The sequence below is a fragment of the Sciurus vulgaris genome (assembly GCF_902686455.1).
Source record: "Sciurus vulgaris genome assembly, chromosome: 11".
Classification (NCBI taxonomy): Eukaryota; Metazoa; Chordata; class Mammalia; order Rodentia; family Sciuridae; genus Sciurus; species Sciurus vulgaris.
The window spans coordinates 3,327,764-3,348,451 of record NC_136472.1 but is presented as its reverse complement, the minus strand read 5'-3'; the positions used below and the strand labels follow the sequence as shown (position 1 = coordinate 3,348,451).

Here is a 20,688-nt window from a genome sequence, read left to right as displayed (position 1 = left end):
CCTGGCCCTTCAGCCTGAGGCAGGCCGTGCCTGGTCAGCTCGTTCTGTTCCTCTTCCCGTGTCGTGCATCAACATTTCTCAGGTGCCCACTGTGTGCCAGGCCGCTGCTCCAGGAACTGGCTGTGGAGCACCTGGCTGCCAGGACCCCTCCCCTCAAGGACCTTAGGCTCTGGTGGGGGTGACAGGTGTCTCCTGATATCCATGTTCAGGAGGGAAGGGGCTCCAGGATGTCGATGGAGGGGCATGGGTTCCCCCCCTGCAGGGCTTCTTCAAGGAGCCAGGATGGATCCAGACCTTGACGCCTGCTTGGAGCCAGCCTCAGAGCCGAGAGGTGCTTTCCAGGCAGAGGGGGTAAGGTGGGAGGAACAGAAGGAAAGTTCTCCAACTGGGAACAGATGGCGGGGGGCGGGTCTAGACAGGGCGGGCAGGTGGCAAGCTCTGGACTAGGTGGGCAGGCTTTGGGCCCTAGGCCAGCATGGTTCTACTTTCCGTCCCTACTGCAGTGGTGGCAATGGGAGGGTCCCCAGGCCTGGCACTGGGGTTGTAATGAGGACACAGTGGCAGGAGCTGCCGCAGCCCCCTGGACACCTGGAGGCTTGCTAGGGGATCGGCGCAAGAGCATATGGGTCTCCTCTTGGGGCTGCACCTGAAGCACCCTGCCAAGCAGCCCCACCAGCTCAACCACATAAGGACTCAGGACCCCCAGGGGCAGCATATGTGACATGTGTCCCTGTGCTTCCGTGGCGGTGGGTACCGCAGGCTTATTGGGAATGGCTTCTGCGGTTGCTGCAAGACACAGTGGACACACGCATGAGCTGTGCCGGGGTGAGGGCAGGAGGGGAGGGCTGGCCTACAGGTGTGCCTGGGAAGGCCGGCCCCACCTGGGCCTCCGTCCAGCCACCGCTGAAGGGCTGGCGACCGAAGAGGGGGCTGCTGGGGTGAAGAAGCAGGGCTGGCAGTCGTGGGAAGGGGGGCCCTGTGGCCCTGCGGACACATCCCCTGTGTGACCTCGGCTGGCTCCGCCTGTGGTGTGGCTGAAATTGGGCAAAAGCCTCGGCGCTCAGACCAGGGCTCTGCCAGCCCTGTGTGGCCGAGAGACCCCTCCACCCGGCGCTCAGGACCCGCGACTCAGGACCCACGGAGCCGCTTTCTGTTGGGAGGGTGGGGGACTCCTCTGCGCCTGATTTCCACAAAGACCCCCCAAAACAGAACAAGTGGCTCTACACACAGAGCCTGCTGTGGCAAGGGGGCGCAGCCACTGTTACTCGTGTCGATCAGACTCAAGGGCAGGTTGGGTGAGAGGAAAAGGAGAGGGAGAGAGGTTAGCCCCCAGACCACTGCAGCCACGCGAGACACAGCCACGTGGGACACAGCCACGAGGGACACAGCCACGAGGGACAGCCACGCACTCCGCTCAGTGGATGCAGGAGGAGCGCCAGCCGGGCTCTGCTGAAAGCAGGTCTCTGTGCACCTCCAGCTGTGAGGGCCACTGTGGAGACCCACAGCCCGAGTCCCACTCAGTGGGGGAGACGCAACATGGTCCTGGAGGTTCTAGCCCAGGCAATCAGGCAAGAAAACCGCGTAACAAACGTCCGTTGGACAGGAGTAAAACACCGTGACCTGAATGTGGCTGCCCCCTTGTTGAAATTGTAGCCCCCCCGGGGGTGGCGTTTGGTGGTCAGGCCTTAGGTGACGAGGGCCTCAAGAGCTGGATGCGTGTCCTGATAGAAGCAGCCCAGGGCTGGGGAGTAGCTCAGTGGTCAGCCTGGGTCCAGTCCCCAGTGCTGCAAAACAAAATCGAGGTCCAAGAGAGACCCCTGCCTGATTTCTTTCAGTACTTTATTTTAGTTATGTTTGTGCTAAGGATTAAACCTAGGGGCATTTTACTACTGAGCTACATCCCAGTCTTTGTTTTTTCAAACAGGGTCTCACTAAATCATCCAGGTTGGTCTTGAACACTCCATCCTTCTGCCTCGGCCTCCTGGTCGGCTGGAATTACAGGTGTGTGGTGCTGCTCCTGGTTCTTTTCAGTTCAGGAGAGCCCGGAGGATGAGCCAGGAAGGCAGCCCTTGCCAGGTGCCAGGTCTGCCAGCACCTCTGTCTTTGTCTTCTAGCCTCCAGAACTATAAAAATAAATGTCTGTTGCTTCTAAGCTTTCCAGCCTCTGGTATTCTGTTATAGCCTTCCAAACAGGCTGAGACATACAGCTGTTTCTATTGGCTGGTTTTCATGATACCGTCACATAGGAAATCCCAAGAAACCCGCTAAACACCTGCCACGAGCCATGGTGTGTTTGGCGGCTTGGCGGGCATAACCCATGGAGCTCCTCCTGTGGTCCTGCAAGTAGCAGTCGAGTTGGTGCCAGTCAAACTAACACTGGCGTTTCATGACCAAAATTATAGCTGTCAGCCGTAACCGGGGCCAAAATGCCAGTAGTAGCAGGAACCAGGTTTTGTGACTTACGATTTTCGACAATAGGAAGAAGGAGCCACACTTACAGAGAAATGTGGGATTTGAGGGAAAAAAGATTCTTTGCCACAAGAGCCCTGTTGTGGGAACAGGCCTGCCAGGACCCTAGTTCCCTAAGGGGGCAGCTGAGCTGGCAGCGACGGGGGCAGGCTGCTGTGCCCTGGTGCTTCCAGCCCCGTAGAGTAGCACCTGGGTGCACGGGGTTGGAGGGTGGGGAGTGGCCATGGTGGGTGAACCCCGGTCTTGCCTCTTAGTGCTGATCAGGCTCATGCAGGGCCGGTACCTGCCAAGGCCCAGTCTTTTCTGGTCAGGGTCACCCTGCCCTAAATGGGGCCCACCTCCTTCCGTCCCCACCTCCTGGTCTGGAGGATGAGCCCAGCCAGGGTCCCAACCCTCCTGCGCCTAGACCCTCACCGTCTAGGCCCCCACCCTGTACTTCCAGCAGGCGTTTGCCTGCTATGCCAACTTGCCCATTTGCTTTGATGTGATCAGGATCATACAGAGGCCTGCGTCCCCTGCAGGGGCTCAGGTCCCCACACAGGGGCTGCCCACTGAGACCTGAAGGAGTGGGATGTGCCAGGGAAAGAAGGGTAGAATTGATGAGCGCAGCCTCACTTGTCCCCAGCCTGTGGACACAGTCAGCGGGAGGGATCCCTTGACCTGGGGAGGGGACCCCCACCTCAGGGTGGAGCATGTCCATGGGGAAGCAGCCAGAGGGTCTTTAGAGAACGGGAAGTTTGGTTGGAGGCAGATGGGCCTTTCAAACACGCAGAGGCCTGGGAATGCTCAGGGACAGTAGGGACTGGTAGACACACGAAGAGAAGGTTCTGGAACCTTAACTATTGCTGCTTCCCTCTGAAGAGTCGATGGGCTTTTGGGACGAGTGGCTGGCAGGGAGGAGCACCTAGGCTGAGGGTCTGGGAGCAGCAAAGAGAGCAGGCGGGATGGTGGGGAGGTCCTCGGTGGAAGACCAGGCTGTGGGCTGGGGCGTGATCACTGAGATTAAAGGAAACCAAGAGCCGTGAACTGTGCCTGCTGTTGCTGTTTGCAGAGGAACTCAGCTCTGGTTTCCAGATCAATACTAAGTAATTGAGAGAGAAAAATGTTAGAGCGAGGCCAGCTAATGAGGGGAGGTTGGGGGGTTGGTTGTGCGGGGAGGGGCTCAGGATTAGGACAGGCCCTGTGGTGGAGGTGCCCACAAAGGAGCTGGGGTTGGACCCCATGGGAATGGGGCTGGGGAAGCTGTCTTGACGGATCTGAAAGGGCTGTTGGGAGCTCAGGAGGGCAGTGAGGAGGCCCAGTGGAGTGAGGGTCAGATGGGGGGGTCCTGGGACACAGGCCAGGCCACGCCAGGCTGGAGAGACGGGCAGGGAGTGCAGGCAGAGGGGCCGCCTGAGGGGGGTCTGGATGGAGGGGCAGAGGCAGAGCCTGAGTTGTGGGCTGGGTGGCGGCTCAGCCAGGGCCCAGGCTCCCCTTCCCTCCCCACAATATGCCCGCAGCTCTGGGATGTTTGGCCCCCGTCTTCAGAGACCCGCTGTCTGCCGGGGGCCAGGCCAGTGTTGGGGGCTCTGCTCCCCCGGGACATCCACTCCACAGCCCAGAGGCCCCTTCCAAGTGTGGGCGCCACCTTTGCTGTGGGGAGAGGGTGGGGGCACAGCCTGGTGGGCCGGGATCCCCTCCATCTCCCCTCTCTAACTCAGGGCTCTGCTTTCCTCCCAGCGCCCTGCTCTGTGATCGCCCTGGTGTGGGCCGGGGCCGGGGCCAAGGGTGGAGCTGTGGACCTGCAGGTCCCTGTGTGTCTTTCTGGCCAGAGCAGAGCCTGGTCCATGAGCCTGCGGTTGCCACTCTTTGCCCCTTCAGGGAAGTGCCCGCCCACTGCTGCCTCCATCTCCCAGCCCCGGGCTCTGCGAGTCCCTGGCCTGCAGCCGCTCAGCACTGCTCCCAGGCGGGCCCCCCGCACCTGGCGCTGGGGTCCAGGGACCCCCTGCAGCCCCCCACACGCACCTGCTCTGGGCCAGGGTGGAGCGGCCTTGCAGGCTCACTTGCCCTGGTGAGCCTGGGAAGCCTCCCCTTCCTACTTGCCCTGTCCACTCATTGCTTCAGTACCCAGGAGCCAGGCTGGGGCGTGACGGGCTGGGGACATGCCACCTGAAATACGGCCCTTGGTACTGGAGGGAACCAGGGAAGGTGGCTCTGCCCTGGCTTCCCGGGCTCCTCTCCCGAGCTTGGGGCCTCCTGTACCCGAGGGAGGAAAGGGGTTCGGGGACCCAGAAGAACCTGAGCAAGCAGGCCTTGCCTTGCCCCCAGCCCACAGATCATCCTGAGGGGCCCGTCACACAGGGTGCCCTAGGTCAAGCCTAGCAGGGAGTCCTGCGGGCTTCCCGAGGCGGCCTGTGAGACTTGAATGGCCTGTGCTTTTCTCTCCTTAGTCCGCCTGGTTGCAGGGGCCTCGGCCATGACCCAGTGACGGGAGAGAAAACAAACCTTCCCCTACGGGGCTTCGGACGTGCCAGGGGCTGTGGGGTACAGTAGTGACGTGGCCCTGTCACGAGGCCCAGGACAGAGGCCCCCCACTGGGCCAGACCAGGTCAGAGGGACCTTGGCAGGGCCAGGCCAGGTGGAGGGAAGTCCTGCAGGTGCTGACCTGCCCTCCCCCTGCCTGGGGAGCGTGTCCCCGAGTCCTACAGACGGGCCGCCTGGCCTCTTGATTCTTGTCCTGCTGGCCCCACTCTCCCCACTCCATTCCAGAGAAAGTGTCCAGTGGCTCTTCACCCCTTGACCATGTCAGAAGCTGCTGGTCAGACCCTGAGTCCCTCAGTGGTGGCCTGGGGGTCCAAGCTCATGAGGGACAGGAAATGGGCATCTTCACATAAGGAAGGGCCTGCCTGACTCTGCTGGGGCAGGGGACAGGCCCCTGGCCAGGACCTGTTGAGGGAGGCTGAGCTCAGGACCTGCCCAGGTCTGAGGTGCTGCCACTATGCAGTCCTGCCTGCGAGGGTCGGTCTGCACCGCCAACTTGATTGTGTGGAGAGAGGCCCAGGAAAGGCCTGGGGGGTGGAGGCCCCTGGGTGTGTCTGGAGAACTGGCCTATGAGGCACAGACGGAGGGGAGACCCACCCTGGTTTCGCGCACTAGGCTGCAGGCTGGGGGTCTGCAGGAAACAAAGGGCGGAAGCCGCAGGAAGCTGGCGATTTCTTCTCCAGCGGGTGTGTCTGCTGTGCTGCCTTCGCCCCACACGTCCGGACTCTGCTCCTGCTCTCTTCCAACATGGATGCTCACAGCCTCCCCCGGAGCTTCCAGGCCTTCAGTCTCCGCCAGGTGACACCAGCGCCTTGGTCCCTCGGGGAGGACCAGGGTGTGCACAGAGCCAGAGCCTTCCTGGAGGCCGGGGAGAGGTGGAATGGCGTGATTGTGGAGGCTGTTCTCAGGAGGCGTGTGTAAACTGGAGGACCTGGAGGCTGCTGGCGGGCATCAGTCTGAGTACTAAGCCCCAGAGCCAGGGGGCCTCTGCTGTGACTCTCTGTCCCAGGCCAAAGACCCGGGGGCAGGGGCAGGGGCTCTGATGCAAGTCCTGGAGTCTGAAGACCAGAGAGGCTGGACTTCTCTGTCCACAGGCAGACATGGTGCCCCAGCTCCAGGAGAGAGGGGCCGGCTGGGGCAGAGGGGCAGATTCGCTCTTGCTCTGCCTGCCTGTTCTATTGGGCCGTCAGCCATCGGACGGTGCCGTTGTATCGGGCAAGACGGCCACCGATTGACGTGCCCGACTCACCTGGAAGCACCCCACAGACCCAGCAGACAGCGCTTTGCCAGCTGCCTGGGCGCCCTTACCCCAGGCAGGTGGCTACCACAACCGAGGTGGCTACCACTCACCTTGGCGCACGCACCCTCGGTCCCAAATGGACAGCAACACGTGCTAGCCACCCAAGGCTACACAGCGCCCCGAGAATGGCCAATCCTGCTCTGATCCCTCCCAGGAGAACAGGCCGGGTCCTCGGCTGGGCTCACCCATGACTTAATGCGAGGCAACACTTAAATACAGAACAACATGCGTGATGAAGGAGCAGGCAGGGAAAGCTAAGAAAGTCGCTCGTCACACGTGTGTAAACACACAGTTACACGTGACAGTAGAGTGCGTTTTGACATATTGTACACATGTGGATTGTGATTTCCCTTTCTGTGCTTGTATGTGATCTGGAGTTTCACTGGTCGGTTATTTACATATGAACACAGGAAAGTGACGTCTGATTCTTTCTACTGTCTTTCTGCTCCCTTTCCTCCTCCCTTCCCTTCCTTCCCCCTTTGTCTAACCCAATGAAGTTCTATTCCTTCCCCTCACTTATTGTGAGTTAGCATATCAGAGAGAGCATTTGGCCTTTGGATTTTTGGGATTGGCTTATTTCACTTAGCATGATAATTCCAGCTCCATCCATTTACCTGCAAATGTCATAATTTCATTCTTCTTTAAGGCTGAGTAATATTCCATTGTGTGTATGTGTGTGTATACATATCACATTTCTTTATCCATTCATCTGTTGAAGGGCATCCAGGTGGTTCCATAGTCTGGCTATTGTGAATTGAGCTGCTGTAAACATTGAGGTGACTGCATTACTGTACTATGCTGATTTTTTAAAATTCATTCAGGCATTCATTTATTTACTTATTTATTTCAAAACAGGGTCCTGCTTAGTTGCTGAGGCTGGCTTTTTCAAAATAATTTATTTATTTTGATTTATTGTAAACAAATGGGGTACAACTTGTTTCTCTGGTTGTACATGAAGTAGAGTCGTACCATTTGCGTAATCATATATGTACATAGGGTAATCATGTTTGTCTCAATCTGTTATTTTCCCCTTCCCCCCACCCCTCCCACTCCTCTTTCCTCTATACAGTCCCTCCTTCCTCCATTCTCACCTCTCTCCCACCCCCCATTATGTATCATCATCTGCTTATCAGAGAGATCATTTAGCCTTTGGTTTTTGAGATTGAGTTATCTCACTTAGCATGATATTCTCCAACTTCATCCATTTGCCTGCAAATGCCATAATTTTATTATTCTTTATGGCTGAGTAATATTCCATTGTGTATATATACCACAGTTTCTTTCCCCCCACCCTTTGGTTTTATTTTTTTTATTGTAAACAAATGGGATACATGTTGTTTCTCTGTTTGTACATGGCGTAAAGGCATACCATTTGTGTAATCATAAATTTACATAGGGTAATGTTGTTTGATTCATTCTGTTATTTTTTCCCTTCCCCCCACCCCTCCCACCCCTCTTTTCCCTCTATACAGTCCTTCCTTCCTCCATTCTTGCCCCCCTCCCTAACCCTAACTCTAACCCTAACACTAACCCTTCCCTCCCCCCATTATGTGTCATCATCCACTTATTAGTGATATCATTCATCCTTTGGCTTTTTGAGATTGTCTTATCTCACTTAGCATGATATTTTCCAATTTCATCCATTTGCCTGCAAATGCCATAATTTTATCATTCTTTATGGCTGAGTAATATTCCATTGTATATATATATACCACAGTTTCTTTATCCATTCATCAATTGAAGGACATCTAAGTTGGTTCCACAGTCTGGCTATTGTGAATTGAGCAGCTATGAACATTGATGTGGCTGTATCTCTGTAGTGTGCTGATTTTAAGTCCTTTGGGTATAGGCCGAGGAGTGAGATAGCTGGGTCAAATGGTGGGTCCATTCCAAGTTTTCGAAGGAATCTCCACACTGCTTTCCAGAGTGGCTGCACTAATTTGCAGTCCCACCAGCAATGTATGAGTGTACCTTTTTCCCCACATCCTCTCCAACACCTGTTGTTGCTTGTGTTCTTGATAATCACCATTCTAATTGGGGTGAGATGGAATCTTAGGGTAGTTTTGATTTGCATTTCTCTTATTACTAAAGATGGTGAACATTTTTTCATATGTTTGTTGATTGCTTGTAGATCTTCTTCTGTGAAGCGTCTGTTCATATCCTTAAACCATTTGTTGATTGGGTTATTTGTATTCTTGGTGTAGAGTTTTTTGAGTTCTCTATAGATTCTGGAGATTAGCGCTCTATCTGAAGTATGAGTGGCAAAGATTTTCTCCCACTCTGTAGGCTCTCTCTTCACATTGCTGATAGTTTCCTTTGCTGAGAGAAAGCTATTTAGTTTGAATCTATCCCAGTTATTGATTCTTGCTTTTATTTCTTGTGCTATGGGAGTCCTGTTAAGGAAGTCTGATCCTAAGCCAACATGTGGAAGATTTGGACCTACTTTTTCTTCTATAAGATGCAGGGTCTCTGGTCTGATTTCAAGGTCCTTGATCCATTGTGAGTTGAGTTTTGTGCAGGGTGAGAGACAGGGGTTTAGTTTCATTCTGTTGCATATGGATTTCCAGTTTTCCCAGCACCATTTGTTGAAGAGGCTATCTCTTCTCCATTGTATGTTTTTGGCGCCTTTGTCTAGTATGAGAAATCGTATTTATGTGGGTTTGTGTCCATGTCCTCTATTCTGTACCATTGATCTACCTGTCTATTTTGGTGCCAATACCAGGCATTTTTGTTATTATTGCTTTGTAGTATAGTTGAAGATCTGGTATTGCGATACCCCCTGCTTTAGTCTTCCTGCTAAGGATTGCTTTAGCTATTCTTGGTTTCTTATTCTTCCAGATGAATTTCATGATTGCTTGCTCTATTTCTGTGAGGTACATCATTGGGATTTTAATTGGAATTGCATTGAATCTGTTTAGCACTTTTGGTAGTATGGCCATTTTGACAATATTAATTCTGCCTATCCAAGAACATGGGGGATCTTTCCATCTTCTAAGGTTTTCTTTAATTTCTTTCTTTAGTGTTCTGTAGTTCTCATTGTAGAGGTCTTTCACCTCTTTTGTGAGATTGATTCCCAAGTATTTTATTTTATTTTTTTTGAGGTATTGTGAATGGGATAGTTTTCCTAAATTCTCTTTCAAAGGATTCATCACTTATGAATAAAAATGCATTAGATTTATGAGCATTGATTTTATATCCTGCTACTTTACTGAATTCATTTATGAGTTCTAGAAGTTTCTGGTGTAATTTTTTGACTCCTCTAAATATATAATCATGTCATCAGCGAACAGGGATAGTTTGAGTTCTTCTTTTCCTATTCGTATCCCTTTAATTTCTTTGGTTTGTCTAATTGCTCTGGCTAGCGTTTCAAGTACGATGTTGAATAGAAGTGGTGAAAGAGGGCATCCCTGCCTTGTTCCAGTTTTTAGGGGAATGCTTTCAGTTTTTCACCATTTAGAATGATGTTGGCCATGGGCTTAGCGTAGATGGCCTTTACAATGTTAAGGAATGTTCCTTCTCTTCCTATTTTTTCTAGTGTTTTGAGCATGAAGGGGTGCTGTATTTTATCAAATGCTTTTTCTGCATCTATTGAAATAATCATGTCATTCTTAATTTTAAGTCTGTTGATATGGTGAATTACGTTTATTGATTTCCGGATGTTGAACCAACCTTGCATCCCTGGGATAAAACCCCCTTGATCGTGGTGCACTATCTTTTAAATATGTTTTCGTATGCAATTTGATAAAATTTTGTTAAGAATTTTTGCATCTATGTTCATCAGGGATATTGATCTGAAATTTTCTTTCCTTGTGTCTCTGATTTTGGTATCAGGGTGATATTAGCTTCATAGAATGAGTTTGGAAGGGTTCCCTCCTCTTCTATTTCATGGAATACTTTGAGGAGTATTGGAATGAGCTCTTCTTTGAAGGTCTTGTAGAACTCGGCTGAGAACCCATCTGGTCCTGGACTTTTCTTTGTTGGTAGGCTTTTGATGATTTCTTCTATTTCACTGCTTGAAATTGATCTATTGAAATTGCATATGTCCTCCTGATTCAGTTTGGGTGGATCATATGTCTCTAGAAACCTGTTGATGTCTGATATTTTCTATTTTGTTGGAGAATAGATTTTCAAAATAGCTTCTAATTATGTTTTGCATTTCAGTCATGTCTGTCATGATATTTCCTTTTTCATCCCAAATTTTAGTAATTTGAGTTTTCTCTCTCCTTCTCTTTGTTAGTGTGGCTATGGGCTTAGCAATTTTGTTTATTTTTTCAAAGAACCAACTTTTTATTTTGTCTATTTTTTCAGTTGTTTCTTTTGTTTCAATTTCATTGATTTCAGCTCTGATTTTAACTATTTCCTGTCTTCTACTACTTTTTGGTGTTGATCTGTTCTTTTTCTAGGGCTTTGAGCTGTAGCATTAGGTCGTTTATTTATTGACTTTTTCTACTTTTATTCAATGTGCTCCATGAAATGAATTTTCCTCTTAGTACTGCTTTCATAGTGTCCCAGAGATTTTGATATGTTGTATCTTTGTTCTTGTTTACCCCTAAGAATTTTTTTATTTCCCCCCTGATGTCTTCTGTTATCCATGCATCATTCAGTAGCATATTATTTAATCTCCAGGTGTTGGAGTAGTTTCTGTTTTGTATTTTGTCATTGATTTCTAATTTCATTCCATTATGATCTGATAGAATACAAGGTAGTATCTCTGTCTTTTTGTATTCACTAAGAGCAGCTTTGTGGCATAACATATGCTCTATTTTAGAGAAGGATCCATGTGCTGCTGAGAAGAAAGTGTATTTGCTCTTTGTTGATGGAATATTCTATATATGTCCGTTAAGTCTAAATTATTGATTGTGTTATTGAGATCTATGGTTTCTTTGTTCAATTTTTGTTTGGAAGATCTGTCCATTGGTGAGAGAGGTGTGTTAAAGTATTATTGTGCTGTGGTGTATTTGGTACCTGGAATTGAGAAGGATTTGTTGGACGAACATGAATGAGCCATTGTTTGGGGCATAGATATTTATGATTGTTGTGTCTTGCTGATTTATGCTTCCATTGAGGAGTATGAAATGTCCTTCTTTATCCCTTCTGACTAACTTTGGCTTGAAGTCACTTTATCTGATATGATGATGGATACCCCCTCTTTTTTACTGAGTCCATGTGCATGGTATGTTTTTTCCCATCCTTTCACCTTTAGTCTGTGGGTATCTTTTTCTATGAGATGAGTCTCTTGAAGGCAGCATATTGTTGGGTCTTTCTTTTTAATCCAGTCTGCCAGTCTGTGTCTTTTGATTGATGAGTTCAGACCATTAATACTCTGGGTTATTATTGAGATGTGATTTGTATTCCTGGTCATTTTGGCTTATTTTTGGTTTTTAACTTGACTTGGTTTCTCCTTTATTTGGCTGTTCCTTTAGGGTAGTTCCTCCCTTTGCTAAACATCATTGTTTTTCATTTCTTCCTCCTGGAATATTTTGCTGAGAATGTTCTGTAGTGCAGGCTTTCTATTTGTAAATTCTTTTAGCTTTTGTTTATCATGGAAGGATTTTATTTCGTCATCAAATCTGAAGGTAAGTTTTGCTGGGTGTAAGATTCTTGGTTGGCATCCATTTTCTTTCAGAGCTAAGAAATGTTGTTCCAGGCCCTTCTAGCTTTTAGGGTCTGTCTGAGAAATCTGCTGATATCTGTGTTGGTTTTCCCCTGAATGTAATTGATTTTTTTTTCTCTTGCAGCCTTTAAAATTCTATCTTTATTATGTTTGTTAGGTATTTTCATTATAATGTGCCTTGGTGTGGGTCTGTTGTAATTTTGTACATTTGGTGTCCTATAAGCCTCTTGTATTTGATTTTCCTTTCATTCTTCAGATTTGGGAAATTTTCTGATATTATTTCATTGACTAGATTGTCCATTCCTTTGGCTCGTCTCTCTGTGCCTTCCTCAATCCCAATAATTCTTAAATTTGGTCTTTTCATGATGTCCCATAATTCTTGGAGATTCTGTTCATGATTTCTTACCATCTTCTCTGTTCAACTTTGTTTTCAAGATTAAAGATTTTGTCTTCAATGTCTAAGGTTCTGTCTTCCAGGTGTTCTATCCTATTGGTTATGCTTTCTATGGAGTTTTAAATTTGGTTTATTGTTTCCTTCTTTTTAAGAATTTGGGTTTTTTTTCAGAATCTCTATTTCTTTATTGAAATGATCCTTTGCTTCCTGCATTTGCTTTTTTAACTGTTGATTGGTGTGATCATTCAGTGCCTGCATTTGCTCTCTTATCTCATCGTTTGCTTCTCTGATCATTTTAACTATGTACATTCTGAACTCCCTTTCAGACATTTCTTCTGCCATGCTGTCATTGGATTTTATTGACATAGCCTCTAGGTTTTTTGGGGACACTTTCTTCCCTTGTTTTCTCATATTGCTCATGTGTCTTCCCCTCTCCTAGTCTTCAGTAGCCTGAAGTCTTGGAGAACTTGATAATGCAGTGACCCAAAAAGGATGCTGCCTCTCTGGGAATGGTGGCCTCCAGGTGGGGTAGAATCCCTGCTACTGGGCAGAGGCACCTCCACCTGTTGACAGATGGTCAGCCACAGGGGCACTAGACTGTGGGCTGGGGCCCGGCTGGTCTGGGCCCGGTTCTCTGGGCCTACCTCCCCGGTGTGGAAGTCTCCCATGGCAGCTCTGCGCCGGGTCCGAGTCTCCATACTATGCTCATTTTAAGTTCTTTGGATATAAACTGAGGAGTGGGGTAGCTGGGTCAAACGGTGGTTCCAGTCCAGGTTCTCTGAGGCGTCTTCGTCCTGCTTTCCACAGCACATACCTCTTCTCACAGAAGTCACAGGCCTCCCCCTCACGTGGTGTGGCTGGCACCTGCTGCTCCCTCTCCCTTACCTGCTGCGTGCCCTGGGCCTTCAGCAAGCACCTCGGCTGCCCTTATTTTTGCACCTGCTAGGGGGACTGAACCTTCCTGTGCACCATCCGTCCTCCTGCCTGGGTTGGGTCGCTGGAGTGTCCCTGACAGGCGTCACAGGACCAGCACTCCTGACAGCTGCTCTGAGGGCTCTCCAGCCTTCCAGGGACACTCTCCTCCCTCCACTGTGGAGCAGACGTCGTGATCGATCGCCCACAAACCAGGACTCCCTTCTCAGCCTGTGGACTCAGAGGCCAGAGGAGCCCAGAGAGCGGGTGGCGTCTTAGCTTCCAGTTCCAGTGCGTCTCCTGGGGAGAGTACCCTCCCCCGGACCCAGGGCCACTAGGCCAGCAGAGCACAAGACCCTGGGAGCAGGGAGCCAGAGCGCGGCCAGTACGTCACTGTAATACAAAGCTGCTCCCCCGCCCTTTCCGGTACAGCCATTTTCCCCGCCTCCCAACCACTAGTCAATCTGTGAACATCCTAGCCAGCCATTGGTTCATCAGTCAGCTTGCAAGTATCCTTCTCTGATATTGGTCCCCTGTTAGCCCGGCGGGATTCTTAAAGATAGCTTCCCTGCCATCTTTTCTCTCGTGCTTTCTCTCCCCCTGACTTGCTTTCTTTCTCCTCCTTGCTTTCCACTCTCTCTAGTGCGTGTCCTTTCTCTTTTCCTCTCATTTCCTCTCTTACCCTGAGGGAGACACTCTGTTAATAAACTCCCTTATGTGATTTCCCGTGTCTGGTGTGGTTTTCGTGGGATTCCTTACAGTCACTAGGGATCACGGTGAGTGAGTGGGCCGCTGGCGTTCTGCCCCTCGACTCCTGGACCCTGGATCCTGGCGGCAGAGAAGCTGCCGTGCATCCTGGACACTGACCCTGAGCACAGTCTGCATCCTGGAGGACCTTGCCTCAGCCTGCAGGATGGTAGGGACCAGGCAAGAGTGGCACAGCTGGTGGACAGGCCCTTGCCGCACCAGTGTCTGCTGCGAAGTGAGCTCCATGGTCAGAAGGGAAGTGTGGCTATGATGTGAATGTGTCAAAACCTGCAGTCCACAAGGACATGGCATCCGGAGGAGGGGCCTCAGGAGGAGACTGGGCCTCGAGAGGCGCCCCGGTGAGCGGAGTGAGGACACAGCAGGAGGAGCAGCCCCTCACCAGACGCTGAGCCGCAGCCTCTGGACTTGAGGACACACGCCTGTTGTCCACCAGCCCTGGCTGACGGTGTTTTATTAGAGCAGCCCAGGCAGACTAATTACGCTTCACACCTGAAGTGGACAAGGCCAGCTGGTTCCCCACGGCCGGTGACTTTGGGAGAAACCCCAGAAAGCCATGCCACAGCATGCACCACCTCCAGCAGGGCACAACACTGCTCCTTCCTCGATAGGAGCACCCCCAGGTGTCCCACCTGCTGCCAGGTAGCTGGCCGATCTGGGGAGCATGCCACGTGGTCCCAGCTGTAGGCAATGAAGTGCTTAGCGGGGCCATAGCTGGGCTGGCCTGAGAGTGGCAGTCCGTGCTGCTGGGCCCGTGCGTCCCCTCCGTGCCTGCTCCTTGCCCCTTTGCTCAGGGACCCGTCGGACAGCAGTGGGGACACTGAGGAAGAAGGCCAGTCACTGTTGACACACCGTTGTTCTCTCCACTGATTTTCAGGGCTGCTCTGCTGAGGCCGCCCTTTGGTGAGTGTCCACATGGGGCATGTTCTTTGCCCATGCAGATGGCTATCCATGTCCCCCTGCCCCAATTGTCTTGGTGACCAGTTTTCCAGTTATGTCCCTTCCAATTCTTGACCCTCCAGGCTACCGTTGGACAGAGCTCTGGGTCCAATCGCAGGCCTGGCCTTTCCTCCGTTCAGGCCAAGGGTGCGGCCAGGTGTGCGCCCAGTGCTCTGGCCCCTGGGGAGCTCCCCTAGCCATGGTCCCTCTCCTGGAGAGGAGGAACGTCCACTGTGGCGGTGTCCAGGCGTCGTGCAGGGGCGTGTGCATGCAGGCAGCTCCCCTCCATCCGGTGGCCTAGGGGCACCCATGGGGCCACAGGTGCAGGCTGAGAGGAGGCTGTGAGCAGCAGGGGGACCGGCCATGGGCTTCTCCACGTCACTGCCTTGTGCCTTTGGGGCCTGCTGAGGTCTGATCACATGTCCCCGCTTCTTGCTCACTGGGTCCAGTTGGCATTAGGTCTCCAGGCCAGTGGGACAGCCCGATGGCTGGGGAGTGAAGGGGGAGTGTGGTTCCTGTGAGCTGTGTGACACAGCTGGGGTCGAACTGCCCCTGAGCGATGGCCAGGCATGGTGCTGGCCTGGCCATCTCGAAGGTCCCCGTGTCCTCTGGACCAGCTCGGGCAAAGGGGCAGTGCTGGCCCCATGGCTGCCTGTGGGTCAGGAGACACGTTCCCCTGCTCAAGCAGGAAGCCGCATCCGGCACAGTGGCATGCCTGTGATAGAAGGTCCACAATCACCGTCCAGGGAAGGGGCTGTGGTGGGGTCGCCACCCGGCTTCCTTCGAGTCCTCGATGGTGCCACCGAGCTCTGCGGTTCTTCCAGAATGCCAAGGCGTTGGGTTTCCCGTTGTCCCAGGTGGGCAGCTCGAGTGGCCCCACCTGGCCCTCCCCTCTGTAGCCACCCTCCTGGGGACTCTGCCCTCTGCTGCACATTCCCCTCCCAGCTGGCTCCCTAGCGGCAGAGTAGTAGCCACGGGTTTGGGGACCCAGTGGGCCAGCTGTGAGAAGGACCTGGATGGCGGCCCTGCTCTGGAGGCCCCCGTGAGCTTGGGTCTCCTGGAAGCAGCGCCAGCTGGGCCCGCACCCCCCCCCCCCACACCCCTGCTGGCTCACCTCCCTGACTCGGGCGCACAGTTGCCCCCGGGAGACCCTGTAGGTCCCTTGGAAGGCAGGGAAGCGTCCCAGAGCCGTCTCAGGGCTGCGCTGGCTCCTTCCTGTGTGGGTCAGGCCTCCCTCACCCGGGGGTCCGAGTCTGCACACTGGCTCCGACCTGGTGATTGCGTGCCACCTCTGTTTCTCTGATGAAGCTGGGCTCTGCCCGCTGGACCTGCAAGCCTCCGACTTGTGCAGATCAAGTAGAGTTCAGCAGCTTCCTATCTGTTTCCCGCTTCGTCTGCACGGCCTGACCGTTGTGACGGCTGCTCTGCCTGTGCTGTCCCTTAGGGCCACCACAGCCCCTTGCCCTGGCAGTTAGGTGCCGTGCTCAGCCCCAGCCGCCAGGGCCAACACACGGGGGCACTTGAGTTCCGGCTGAGTGCTGGGGCTGAGTGCCCGGCCTCACAGGTGCTGGGCTCCCCCAGCCCATTTGTCACAGTCCTGGGGAAGGACAGCCTTCTGGCCTCCCAGAGTGTGTGGGCAGGCCTCAGGTGACCGTGCCTGTGAATCCCTCACTTCTCCAGCCTGAGGCAGCTGCCCAGGTTTAGCTCACAGCTCCAGAGACTGTCAGAGCGAGCCGTTGGAGTGGGCTCCGCGTGGTCCCCAGGGCAGCGCGCGCTTGGCTGGAGAGGGGCCTGCTCTGCCTCCCGCTCCTTGCCTCCGTCTCTCCCCTACCTGTCCACGTGGTCACTGGATTGCCCTTCCTCTCCTTCACCGGACCCCGTCGGTATGCACTGCGGAGTTCAGGGTGCCTTTCAGAGCACGGCCTGTGCTCCTCCATCCACGTCACCGCCCGGGACCTCCTGGAGTAGGTGACTGTGAGCCGAGGAGCAAGTGAGCGGTGGGGCGGGTGCTGAGGAGGGTCAGCACGCTCGCCTGGCCGCCACCTCGGGAGCCACGGCCACCCCAGTGGTTGCAGGGCTAAGCCTCAGGTGGGGGTGGACAGGTCCAGGTCACTGGGCGTGGAGGCCACTTGCACTGGCAGAGACTCCTCAGAAGGCAGGGGCTCAGCGTGCCTGTCGCATCAGGGTCTCTGCACCGTCCCCCTTCCGACTTTCAAGATGGCACTCCTGAACGCTCAGTGCCCTCGCCGCAGGGCAGACACCCCCAGAGGCTGGAGCTCCGCTTGTCCTGGACTTCAGCCAGTCTGGGATGAGGTTCTTCATCTGATGGCCGCGTTTTAGCCCCAAGCCTGCCAGAGGTGACGCTGTCCCTCAGGACACGTCTGGGCGCTCTCAGGCCCTTATGTGGCGCTTGATGGGGCATCTGAGCCCCTCAGGGCGTCCTTTCCTCGGTCACTTTGTTTGGCAACATCAGGAGCAGCCGACCAATGGCATCAGACCCCTCAGTTGTCCAAGAGTGTTCAGAAGTCTTGCCGTTTCTTAGCCCTGGCTTCTTAGTACTGAAGAGCCGTCGGTGCCTTTGAATCGAAGTGGTGCAGGGTGCGAGTTCCAGAGAGCCGCTTTTGACACCAGTCGGCGTCAGTCAGGGCTCTCCAGAGCAGTGGAGCCGACACAGCATGCACGCCCGGCCACGCGCGGTGGCCACGTCTGTGATCCCAGCCCTTTGGGAGACCAAGCAGGGGGACTGCAGCTTAGCAAGACCCCATCTCAAAACAAGTACAAGGGCCAGGGAGGGGTGTGAGTTGGTGGTAGAGCACTTGCCTAGCATGCCCTGGATTCAATCTCTGGTACTGCAAAAGCACAGAGAATTTAAAAAGCAAAGTGCGCGCGTGCACACACACACACGTAGAGACATGTACAGTTCTGGAAACTGAGAGGTCCCCTAGTCTCTGCCTCCCGCTGGACACCCAGAGGAGCCTGTGGTCCAGCACAGTCCACAGCCAAAGGCTGAGACCAGCAGCGCTGAGCATGTCAGTCCCTGTCTGGGGCTGGACAGTCCCAACTCCCATCCTGAAGAGTGATGCAGGAAAAAGAAAGCGAATCCCTCCTCCTCCCTGTGGCTCTCCTCGGACCTCAAGGCCTGGGACAGCGTGCAGCGGAGGGGAAGGCCACCTCTCCAGCCTCCTCTGGCTCCTGCGCTGATCTCATCCGGAAACGTCCTCCCAGGCGCCCGGAAGCAGCGCTGAAGTAGGCACCCGGTCAGGCAGGTTGACACGTGGAATTCCCAACACACTGCGCTAGCCATTTGTGTCCCTGTGGACACAGCCAGACTCACGCTGGCCTGCACACCATTGACCGGGACGCAGGCAGTGCCTGGAACAAGGAGATGGGCTGTGCATACCTGGGCACACCTCAACCCTTCTTGCCTCTGCTGCCCCCTCACTGAGGCCCACTCAACCCACCGACCTGGACTGGTTCCTTCCTTCCTTTCCTCCTCTTCTTTTTTCCCTTCCCTTCTCTTCCCTTCCCCTTTTCCTCTTCCCTTTCCCTTCCCTTCTCTCCTTCCTTTCGTACAGGGCATTGAACCCAGGAGTGCCTAACCACTGAGCAACACCCTCAATTCTCTTATTTTTTATTTTGAGACAGGGTCTTGCTAAGTTTTTTAGGGTCTCCATAAGTTGCTGAGGCTGGCCTCAATGGCTAGCCTCCTGCCTCAGCCTCCCAAGTTAGCTGGGATTGTAAGTGTGCATTGCCCTGCTGGTGCCCACTTCCATTCCTGAATCATGGCACTGACCTGCCACCACAGCCTTTGTTCTGGACGTGGTGGGCTCCTCACCCAACAGGCTGGACACTCAGGGCGCTCTGCTTGGAAGGCTCCTCCTCCCAACACCGTGTGCACACACCAGTGCACATTTGCAGCGTGTGCCCCCATGTGCACGTGCACCCGGTCCCCCTCCCTGTAGTACTTCAGCTTGGATTGTCCAGTGGGGCTGGGCTGCCCTCTCTGTGCCCTGTGGCTTCTATCCCTGCCCTTTCCTTCCTCCGACAGTGCTGGCTGCCCTGTGTGGCTGCTGCCCGTTGGCCCGTCCTCCGCCCTGGCCGCTGGGCTGCAGGCTGTGGCTGCCGAGCTGGGTGCCCTGGCGGAAGCTCCAGTGTGGGACCAGCCTGGCCTCGGGGGAGCCCAGAGTCCCGCCCACGCAGGAGGCTGAGAGGGACCCGGGCCTGCCCCGGGCGGAGCTGGGCGAGGCCCTGGCCAGCAGCCCTCGGGTGCTCGTGGGGCCCCAGCCTCAGCCCTGCTTGCGCCTCCATCGTGACAGGGAGGCGGCAGCTGGGCGTCCCTCAGGTCTATTTCTAATCCCCCCAGCAGCTGCCACTGTGGCTACCGGCCCGCCCGCCCTTCCTTTGCCATTTAGGAATGTGGATCCTTGTGCCTGGAAGTGAGCCGACTCCCCTGGCAGGGCGTGGTGCCCGGCTGCTGCCAGGGGGTGAGTGGGCGCCTGGACAGCTCCCTCAGCTCCACGCTCCTCGGACCCACCGCCCAGCCCTGGACCCTGTGGGACATCAGCTTTCCTCATCACGGCCTTGCCAGGTCGCAGCGGCCTGGAGACGTCCAGGGAGGAGGCCCCCGGGGGTGGCTGAGGAGGATCAGCCCCTCCTTCCCTCTGTGCAGTGAGGCAGGGTCCCTGGGCGGCTCAGGCGGCGCAGCCTTCCCTTGTGCCCAGGCCTGGTCTCCAGACACCCACCCTCAGGGGCAGGGGCTGTTGCCTCTGCCTACCGAGACCCGGGGGTCCTCGGAGGCCTCACTGGCTGTGATCGAGTGCCCCCGTCCCCTTGCACCGCCCCCCATCCTCCCGTGCACCTGAGGAGCCCAGGGCCTCCTATTGCTGGGCTGAGACGTCCAGGCTGAGAGGAGTGTGGCCGGAAGGACTCGGGCTCCCCAGGGCTGCCCTGAGCAGGACAGAGCGGCTCCCCAGAGCTCTCCTTCCGGCTCGGTGGGGCCCAGGGGTCTCTGTGGAGGGGACGGTGAGGCTGCCGACCGGGAGGGGCCTTAGGTCAGTGTCCCAGGGTGCTGTGGAGGGAAGGGGTCACCTCTGGGTCTGAGGATTGGGTCAGCAGCTCCCCTCTAGATGGCCGCTCTTCCACCAAAAGACTAGAGAGGGGTGAAGGGCCAGGGGAAGGGACCCCTGGCACGGACATGGCTGGGGGAGGACTTAGGTGCCCTCGGTCCTCCCAGGTCCCTCTGGTGCCATTCGGGGGAGTTGGGGAGGGCCTGGCCCATAGGCTGCGTCCACCCTGGTTCACCGCAGCCCAGCCAGCCTGTGAGGGAGCGTCTGCGGGCGCCGAGGCCCCGCCCCTGCTCCCCGGGAGAAGCCCCATGGCCAGGGCCACCCTCCTGATGACTGTGCCTGTTTCCTTAGAGGAGAAAGGGGTTGGGGTGGCCGGAGGAGCAGGAGGCTACAGCCGCTGGGATCACACCTCCCTGCCCCAGCAGAGGCTGCAGGCCACGGCTGGCCTCTGAGGTTGGTTTTTGTGAACTGGGAAGTGTGCAGGGCACGGGGCCACACCTGCAATCCCAGTGGGTGGGGAGGCTGAGGTGGAGTAGGAGGCCTGGGAGCGGGGGTAGAAGTCTGGGGTAGAGGCCAGGCCACCAGCTTGGGTGGAGAGGGGAGAGCAAGGGCGGCTACCTGTGGACCTCGGTGCACACGGGGAAGGGAGGAAAGGCGGTGGATGAGGGAGGCGGCTCTGGGGCCGTTGGAGAGCACATTGCGCCCTCTG

The 20,688-nt window shown here is 54.5% G+C and overlaps 1 long non-coding RNA gene across 1 annotated transcript in view; it reads right to left on the bottom strand.

Moving 5' to 3' along the window:
- Nucleotides 1-20,688, bottom strand: part of LOC306640618 — a 395,158-nt gene that overhangs the window by 11,267 nt on the left and 363,203 nt on the right. The gene's annotated exons all lie outside the window — the stretch shown is intronic.